The following is a 10945-nucleotide window of genomic DNA, read 5'->3' on the forward strand; positions in this document are numbered from 1 at the left end:
GGATTACGTGCTTCTATTTTGTTTAGTTGTTTTCTGAAGTTTTGTCCTGTTCTTTCACTTGGAACATGTTTCTTTATCTCCTCATTTTTGGCTGCTTCTCTGTGTTTGTTTCTATGTTATTAGATAGATCTGCTATGTCTTCCAGTCTTGGCAGAGTGGCTGTATGTAGCAGGTATCCTATGGGGCCCAGTGGTACAGTCTCCTTGTTCACTCATGTCCCATTTGTCCACATATGTCCCTTTTGTGGGTTGTGTGTGGCTTCCCAATTATAGTTGAAACTTGATTACTGTTGGCATATCACTAGGTGGGATTGACTCTCAGGCTGACTGGCTCTGAGGACTGGCCATGACAACAGCAGACAAGCTGACCCTATGAAGTGGGATTTGTTTTAGTGGGACTCTCGTGTCTGCTGAATCCACTCTTTTGGTGTGTTGTTTGTGGCACCAATTGGATGATGCTCTGGTGTTGTCTGAAGCTGGCTACCAGGTATGTTGGTTCTGGGGCTTTTGGGGAGGGGCTCTGGTGCAGATCAAGGTTAGCTGCTGCCTAGGTCCAGCCTGGGGCCAACTGGTAGGAGCTATAAAGTGATCTGCAGTTGGTAGCTACCTGTGCTGGGTTTGGAGGAGCCAGGGAGTGGTTGGCAAGAAATAATCAAAGTAATAAAAAGCAAGGACCTGCAACCAAGAACTCTACCTAGCAAAGCTATCATTTAGAATCAAAGGAAAAAGAGCTTCCTAGACAAGAAAAAACTGAAGAAGTTCATCACCACAAAACAAGTATTACAAAAAAATTTTAAAGGGACTTTTTTAAGAGGAAGAAGAAAAAGTCAAAAATATGAAAATATTGTAAGAAAAAAATTCTCGATGACAAAAGCAGTGGATCAATCAACACTAGTACAAAGCTAGTACAAAGGTTAAAGGCAAAAGTAGGAAGATGTGGGTAATTACAACAGTAAATTAGGAGATATACACAAACACAAACACATACATAAACAAAAAATGACAAAAACATAAACGTGGTGAGGGCAAGTAAAAATGATAGTGATTATAGAGTGTGTTCGAACTCAAGCAACCATCAACTTGAAATAGACTACTATAAACATAGGTAGATATATTTGAAGTACATTGTAACCACAAACCAAAAACATACAAGAGATATACAAGAAAAAAAAAGAAAGGAATCCAAACACAATACTACAGAAAGTCAACAACATAAAAAAGAGAGCAAGAGAATAAAAAAGTTACAGAGAAGACTTAAAAACAATCAAAAACCAATTAATAAAATATAGCAATAACTACATACCTATCAATAATTACTTTAAATGTAAATGGATTAAATGCTTCAATCAAAGGACTAATGACTAAAGAAGATATTGCACATGGATACAATGTAATATTAGTTGGTCATAAAAAAGAATGAAGTCTTATCATTTGCGACAACATGGATGGACTTAGAGGGTAAAGTATTCAGTGAAATAGGTCAGAAAGAGAAAGACAAATACCATATGATTTCACTTATATGTGGAATTTTAAAAACAAAGTAAATAAACAAGACAGAAACAAACTAATAGAGAGAAAACAACTCATGGTTGCCAGATGGGAGAGGCATTGAGGGGCTGAGTGAAAAAGGTGAAGGAATTAAGAAGTACAGGTTGGCAGTTACAATAAAGTTATAGAGATGTAAAGTTCAGCTTAAGGAATATGGTTAATAACATTGTAATAACTAAACATGGTGTTGGTTGGATGCAAGACTTATCAGGGTATCACTTTGTAAGTTACATAAATGCCTAACTGCTATGCTGTACACCTGAAACTAATTTAATATTGAATGTCAACTGTAATTAAAAAATAAAATTAAAAAACATTTTTAAAAGAGAGTAGATAGATCCTAAGAGTTCTCATCACAAGGAAAAAATATTTTTCTGTATTTATATAAAATGATGGGTGTTAATTAAACTAATTATAATAATTTCACAATAATTTGAAGTCATATCATTATGCTGTACACTTTAAACTCATACAGTGCTGTATGTCAATTGTATCTCCACAAAACTGGTAAAAAGACAAAATTATATAAAGTTAAGAGTTACACCTCATCCAACAAATTATCCAGTAAAACTTTACCTCATTTTGATAAATACATGAAATTGTCTCGTTTTCAGAGGGTTTTTAAAATTTTAATTTTAAATTAATTTTAATTAAAAAAATTATTTAGGTTGTCTTTGATATTAGTAAATATCGATGCATTGTATTTATATTATGCAAAAATATTAAGCACATAAGTAAAAGATGATGTGCTTTAGCAATAATACGAGTGAATTCAAGTTGATAAGGTAAATATACTAAATATCATTAAATATACAGTGTTTTTCCTTTGTGTTGATTAGTTTAAATACAACTTGTATTTGTAGAGATATTAGTTCTCTTCACATCCATCAATGTACAAAGAGGTAAATGGACTTATATATTCGACTAATTATTAATAATTAGTTCTTGTGTTTATTATTGGTATGTGTCAAAAGTGGTAGTTATTGGATCATAAGAGAGAGGAAGCAAGAAAGAATGCTTATGTCCCCACATATACACATACCACACACACTTTTTTCTCACTCATCCTCAGCTTACTGTATGAAATGTTTAAGAAATGCTCACGATACCTCAGGAACAAGTATGCACATGTCCTGTCTTCTTTTAATCACATTTACATTCCATCACAACATGCCATAGTGCATCCTACCTTAAACTACTGTTGCACAGCTTAAAAAAACTTACATATGAAAGAGGATACTGCATATTTAGTTGGTAGGAAGCCAGATGTTCAGTCAGAAACAATAAAAGATAAGTAAATCAAACACATTATTTGCCTGGAGGAAAGGCCTAGCTTTTCTGTCTCTTGTGAATTAACCCACAGAGATACTTTTGGCTTCCTGGATAGAGGGTATTGAGTTAAATATTTGTAACATCAAATTATAATTTACAATGCTGAATGTTCAAAAATGAATAAAATTGTCTTAATCTGCCCCAAAGCTATGAAACTCTTACACTGAAATTAACCCAAACTGTTCTCTATCTGAAAACTGATTGCATTTATTTATTCAGTCATTCAGTCATTATGTGTATTAGTGCCTAACACTGTTCTATGTACTAGAATTTGGCAGTAAATGAAAGAGTAAAAAATTATATATTTTCCTAAAGTTTGCATTCTGGACAGTGGAGACAAGACAACAAAAACAAAAGAGTAATATAAGTGGTATGTTAAATAGTGATAAGTACTGTGAAAGAAGATAAAGCAGGGAATAATGAACATTTAGGGAGAAATGAGGGTATTATAGATTGCTAGAGAAAATCTCTGTTTCAGATGATGTTTAAATACTATCATAGAAGAAGAAGAAAGGAACCATAGGGTGCTAACTCAAGCAAGAGCAGTTCAGGCAAATGAATTAGTAAGGACAAGTGATAGAAGCATTTGTGGTGTGTTCAAAGAAGTAAAAGGAAGCCAGAATGTTGGGAAAAAACAGTGAGGAAGTGAAATTCTAAGTGACATCTGGGAGGTAATGTGGAAGGCAGGATGTGTAGGGCTCTGTAGGCCACTGTAAAAATTTTGGCCTTTCCACTGAGCGATATGGGAAGTCACTGGATGTTTTACTATGTAACATGATTAAATGGATGTTTCGAAAGAACTACTTTGGCTGATTAACTGAGCTAAAATTATGGAGGAAGGAACGAATGGCAAAGGATTAAAGTAGGGAGAGACCAGTTAGGAGTCTATGGCAGGTGGTTAAGACCAAAGTGGAAGCTGTGGACATGTCGTGAGATCATCAGATTTAAGTTATATTTGAAAATTGCCAGTGACTGTGGGATGCGATAAAAGAGAGGAGTGGAGGTTTGGGAATTTTGCAGCATGAAGATGTGAATTACCAGCAACTGAAATGGAAAATACAGGGAGGGAAAGTTGTGAGAGAAGAAGTTGAGTTCAGTTTTTTTTCTCCCCTTGATTGCCCCCTCTCGCCCCACACTATCACCCCTGACCTATGGATGTTGCTTTTTCCCCTTAAGAACTGGATCTCTGAAGGTGGGGCATCTCCTCCCACACACCCGGGGCCTGGTACACCCTGGGTGGGCCTGGCCCATGGCTCCATCTGGGGCACAAACCCAGGACCTTCTGTGTATAAAGCAGACATGCTAACCATTATACTATGGAGCCACCCCTGAATTCATGTGCATTGTGAACTACCTATTAAATATATGAGTGGAAATGTAGGTTAGGCTATTTGATGTGTGAGTCTGGGTTTTAGGAAAGACCTCAGAACAGAGATGGAGATTGGAGTAGAATGAGTTTATAGATTGTATTTAAAATATTTCAGCATTGTCCTTTTATGTACAAATAAATAGGTGTGGCAGATAATCAAAAATAAAATTTTAGAAACTCAGAACATTACAGTCAGTTCTAAAGATGTCTGTGGATCTCATTTCTTATAGGATTATGTCCAAAATTCTCCATTGTTATAAAATGTGATTAGCATAGAACTGTGTTTTTTTTGTATGTGACCCTTTTAGTCATTGTGTTAAAATTTGAACCAGGTGGGCTCCTAACAACTAGAGGTAATAAAAAATTTGGCAATTTTTGTGGCTGTTAATGGTTTCTAAGTATCAGAAAATTTTAATAAAATAAGGACATGATCTTATCTCTTAACACAATATAGTCAATTTAGCAATAATTTTTATAAAGTTATTAACATGTGCCTATAATTAGCTCATTGATTGATCAATACTGAATTTTTAATATTGATTATATTGCCTTCAAGTTTGACTAAAAAGAACAAGATAGGCAGGATATTACTCTTCGAGGTTGTAAGAGTACTAGGTGCATAGTAAATGCTGAACAATTACTAACTGATTAATTGTTAATAAAATGATAATAATCTAATACAGAACAAAATTCAGGTGTCAGATTAAGATAATTGAGGATGAATTAAAATGTATTTAATAAAGATATGGAATGCAAACTAATCAGAATTGTAGCTAGAAGTACTAACTACACTGGTTGAATAATAAAAAACACGTGGAAGTTAATGTGAAAAATTACCAACACATTACTTTCAATTTTGAATGTCTAAGTTCTTGAATTCATCAACACAGTTTCTAATATATAAGCAATGTAGACGTGAACAGTGAAGAGTGGATTGAGTTTTAGTATAGACAATTATTTATTCAGCTATATACTTAGTATGCCATATTTCAGGGCATTTAAAAATTAGGTCTATTAAAAATTAAGTCAATTATTTGCCTTTTTGTAGCTTAGAAATTAAATGTCTCAATAAATATTCCTATTAAATATTACATATAATACATTTTTCCAGTAATATTAGACACAATTTTGGATAATTTATTAATATTTCTCACAAAGCCAGTATTGCCTCTTTTAAATGTTGACACTTGAAGCACATTTTAAATCTCATATTGTGAAAATGATACAAATTTTCAAATAATATTTTATAAATTAAAGATATATAAACTGAAAGGGTAAAATTTCTATTTGGTGACACTAGGTGGTGGTAGAACACTTTATAAAAGGTTGAGCACAGACTAAATCAATAAGGGCTGCAAAGATCAATAAAAATAAAATAGAAACAAAATACTCAGTGAGTAAATGTCTATCAATTTTAAACCAGTATTAAGTTTTCGAAGGCAGTGTTTGCTTAATTTATTATGAGCCTCTGGCAAAATAACTCCTTAGGTTTAAAATAAATTCCAGTACTGATCACAGCTCATGAGCCTTATACCCATTTCTCCTCCTACTACTAGTCACTTCCTAGAAAATGGGACACCAAGAACATTTTGTTTTATCAAATTTTTATTATAAATACAAGATTTAGAAACTTCTGCTAAGAATAAATTTACAATGTTTTTGTGATATCATATTCACAAAAGAAACATTAATTAGGGTAATCAACACATTCACAATATAGGAAGATATATGTTTATGCTGTGATAAGAGTATGTTTTTTTTTTGACAAAGTACATCATAATAAAAATTATCATCGAATCAGTCCAAACTGTTTGGCTACACACAAATATTTGGAAAATAATAGTCATCTTAGTTTTTAAAAGTAAGCCAAACAAAGATTTTAATAAACTTTTGGAATTGTAGTTATCTCATAACAAGTAAAAATTTCTTATAACTTCCTTATTACGCAAATCTTTAGAGATTAAATGATTAGTTCAATATTGCTGAAATTAGAGGTCTTGTCAAGTATTCCTTCAAATACCATTTCTGACACATTTCCAATTTACTTGCCCTCATGTTATGAGTTATCTTTGATATCCAGCCATTTTTATTGTCCAGGGAAATAAACAGCATAGCCAACATCTGGATATGTACATTGCAATTCATACTAGAATATTATAAGTACACATCCAACACAAAGGTTGTAACTGTCTCCAAGGTACAGCCACTATTCTGTGGTCCACATCTGCATAGGTCTGAGATATATCACTTACTTTTGCAAAAATTGCATGGCCGTACAGGATACTTGACTTATTGTTAATGGTTCCTCTTTGTTTTAAATATTAGCATATATTGTTAAAATGAGTGAGACAATATTGTGGTCTGAAAAAGAAAACTAAGATTGAAGAATTAAATGAATATATCTGAAGAATAATTAGAAATATATTCCTGATGCCTTCTGATACATTCACTACCAAGTCAGGAAGAAATTTCAAATGGGGCATGTTCTTTCTGATCATCACTGGTAATACTACTTTACATTGATAGCATCACATAGACTTTCCTGTAATTGCTACTTCTCTGTCTAGAATCAGTCATTTTCCAAAATGCAGTAATTGGAACACTGAAGCTGAGAAAGGTTCTATTAATAAAAGTTTTGTTGCCAAAGTTATGAAAATTCTTCATACTATAGAGTGACATATCCCTACTATACAATTTGTTTGATTCACAATATATTTTAGGATGTTAAAGAATACCTTTAAGAAATCTGTTGAATTTTTTTCAGTTCAATATACAATTTATTTAATCCTAGAATTTATCTCTAGAGTACACATTTCTGGAACTAATACTTTCATTTTTGTCTCAACATTCAATCTGTTATGTTCTTTCCAATCTAAATTGTAGCATCTCTATATCCTCAGCATTACTTTCTGAGAAGTTATTGTTGTTTTCTGTTTTGTTTTGTTTGTTTTTCAAGTGAGGCAAACCTTGATTGACTTCACAGATTGCAAGGAACTTGTCAGTTTACAATCCCTTATTTATTTATGTACTAATTTATTATTTATTTTTTACATTTACAGCACCTGGTCTTCCTTGGTGGTCTCCCACGCAAGTACTAACCATGCCCGACCCTGCTTAGCTTCTGAGATCAGGCGGGATTGGGCTTATTCAGGGTGGTATGGCCGTAAACTATCGTCGTTTTTTTTAATTTACTGTCATAATATTATCAGTGTCTCATTTTTTTTTTACATTTCTTCACTATCTCAAGACACAAATTTTAAATGTATACATGAAAACAAAGTTTTATCATGACTATAGTGCATATCTAATATGATTTTGATTTTATGTGATTTAAATATAACAGATCTTAACACAAGCATATAAATAGGTAAATTGCATAAGATCAGAAAATATTCAGCCCTCAAAAATTCAGTCATCTAACAAAACACAGTATAAAATAACCTATTTTTCAGCAATAAATTTTTTCATACTCTAATCCTGGTTTTGTCAATAAATTTCTCTCTACGCATATACATAAAATATCCATGCACTCACTTCCTACACTGTAGACAACAAATCAGGAAGGATAGGAGAAATTATAATCTGAAATCAATTCTCATAGCAAATTCATCATGGCCTTGTTATTTATATTATATTTACTTCCAGAAATTATTTTAGAGAAATTGCAATAAAATTCACATATTCAATACAACTGTTTAAAAAATCACAAAGATAAAGTTAATTACCTAAGTCTAACAAAGATAAGTTACTAATATAATTAAGCATTTTATTTTTAAATTAAAAAAATTTATAGAAAAAATAATTTTAAAATATTATTATTATTTGTGCACGTGTGTGTGTTGGGGGGGGGGTGTGGAGTTTTAAAGGGAATTTATAACACAGCTCTTTCATTTGTTAGGTCAAGATCATCTTAATGGGCAATGCATTCAACAATGTTTTTATACCAAGTAGGAAAACCTTCCTTCTTAGCCTATAGAAAAATTTATTTTAACTATACACAAAACCTTTCTAAGAATTTTTCAAATCACTAAGGATCAATTTCCTTCAACATCTCTGCAGGATTTAATGTGAATACTATTTTAAGACTCAGCAGTTATAGTATCTTTTTATTCCAAACTTAGAGTTTCTTTAGCATTTTAATTCTCTTAAAAACTTTTTGTGTTTCTCATCTATATGTTCCCAGTTAGCTCCATATGTCAGTAACCACATCCAAAGCTCATTTTTAGATATGGATTTCAGATATAATGTTTTTTGTTGCTTGTTTCACCCCATTGCTTTCCTTCAACTAAATCTAGGCCACTAGGGCCTACCTGGAATAAATTGATTGCATGTGGAGATAATATCCTTCATCTGATGTTTAACTGCAAAATCAGGTCCTGTAGTTCAATTAAGGAATCTCATTGGACCTTTCTTATTTTATCCCTATCTATTATTTTTGGGTGGAGAAAAGCAGTTGGCATTTTAAACTCTGAAAGTTTAAAATTTATGGACTTTCTCTGTTCCTTTTTACTTCTACTCACAAACTGGCCAATTATTTTCTGATCTTATCTTTCTGATAATACATTATCAAAGGAAGCTTCCAGCAGCCAATAAGTAGGGACACAGGCTAAATAAGCTTATGTTTTGCTTTCCAAGTTATTGCAGGTGACAATTTTAACAGGATTTTGTGGATCACCACATTCCCAGCCACTATTATAAGTTTCTTTACCACCAACAGCACCCACTTAAAGTTTTCCTTTTCTAATTGTTAAATAAATAATTTCTAATAGTTAAATAAACAATTTTCAAGTCTTATAGATATTACATAATAAAAGTTTATTTCTTAGTCAAATAATATTTCAATATAAGAAGGGATAGAGAAGAAGCTGTTTTCCACAGAGTTACTCAGAAATTTGGGCTCTATCTCTGTAATATCTCTACCAGTAAAGTTCTTCACTAGATTCTTAGTATCTGGACAGCAGAGTTGATGATATATACACAAATGTGTGTGTGTGTGTGTGTGTAGAGAGAGAGAGAAAGAGAGAGAGAGAGAGAGAGAAAATGGAGGAGGCATCTGGGCTATTAACTGGTAAACCTACATGTATCACAAACCACTTCAATCACTTCTATTCATATTCCACTGGTAAGAAATATTCACATGGCCCTACTCAGATGCAAAGTTCCTATAAAATATTATATAACCATGTACTGTGGAAGGGAAGGAAAATCAGATATTGGTGAATACCAGAGGGCTCTGTCTCACATTATCAACATACTGAGGTGTGTATTGAATTGTGTCTTCCCCAAAAGATATGTTGAAGTCCTAACCTCTAACCCCTCTGAATGTGATTTTACTTGGAAATAGGGTTGTTTGCAAATGTAATTAGCTAAGTCGAGATCATACTGGAAAAAAATGAACCCTCAATCCAATGACTGGTGGCCTTATAATAAAAGGAAAAACTGGATACAGATACACATAGAAGGGAGAATGCCATGGGAAGATAGAGACATACAGGAAGACTACCACGTGAAGAAAGAGGCAGAGATTGGAGTGATACAAACACAAGCAAGGAACACTAAGGATTTGTGAGTGTCTCCAGAAGCCAGGAGAGATATATGGAACAGATTGTCCCTCAGAGCCCTTAGAAGGAACAAACCCTGCTGACATCTTTACTTCAAATTTATAATGTCCAGACTGTAAGAGAATACATTTCTGTATTTAAGCCACCCCAGATTATGGTACTTTGTCATAGCAGCCCTAAGAAATTTACATATTAGTTTTAAATTAATGTACTTTTAAATTTTTAGTAAGATATTTTATAATTGATATATATTCATTTCTCATGAAGAGATCTTCAAACTTGTCCATAGAAAAGAGCTGTAAATTTTAAATATTGAGATATGATTTGTCCCTGAAAACACTGACAAATCTTCAAAGTTTGTCAACATGCTCTCATGATGAAGTTGCAGGAGATAAAATATGATGCAGCCACTCTGGAAAGTAAGTTAGTAATGTTTGTAAAATAATATATAAATTTACCCTTTGACCCAGAAAAAACACTCCTAGGACTCTGTCCTCAAAAATAAACTGGCACAACTATGAAAATACATAGCACCAGATGATGCATTGCTGCACTATTTTAAATAGCAAAAGACCAAAATGAAACAAATAAACAAAATGCAAATTATTTTCAATAAATAACATTTTTTTGAATACATATCTACATAAGAGGAAACAACACAGACTAGACTAGAAAAAAATCTATAACTTATGTAAGAATGATCAGGATATGTTGCAAGTGTGAAAGGCAAGATGCAAAATGCTACAATTTGGTATTAGGTACTTACCTAACAAAGAATATAGATTGGAGAATACAAAAAATTATTCATATTTTGTTAATATATTTTTTCCAACAGGAAAAATACAGAAAAATACTAATAAAAATGGGTTCTAAGAGTTGAAACTGGAAGAAAGAGATATAAAGAGAATATGGAATTCTCTGAGAAGATCTTGTTCTTTAGGTTTGACTTCCCAGTTATTTTTATAGTTATAAAATTAAATTAAATTTAAAAGCAAAAAGTAAAAAAATAAAATAAAAAAAGTTGTTATATTGTTGCTTACTGACACAAATTTATTTAAAGTGAATTTAAAGACAACTTTTATCTCTCTAGTGAGATTTTTATGATATATACATATATGCATATATATATATACATA

General features: G+C 32.3%; 1 pseudogene; it reads right to left on the reverse strand.

The window, feature by feature from the left end:
* Positions 1-7298: 7298 nt before the first annotated feature.
* On the reverse strand, positions 7299-7417 carry LOC120615206 (uncharacterized; annotated as a pseudogene).
* Between the last annotated feature and the right edge of the window lie 3528 nt (positions 7418-10945).

This window comes from Pteropus medius, unplaced genomic scaffold (assembly GCF_902729225.1).
Source record: "Pteropus medius unplaced genomic scaffold, Ma_sr-lr_union100, whole genome shotgun sequence".
Classification (NCBI taxonomy): Eukaryota; Metazoa; Chordata; class Mammalia; order Chiroptera; family Pteropodidae; genus Pteropus; species Pteropus medius.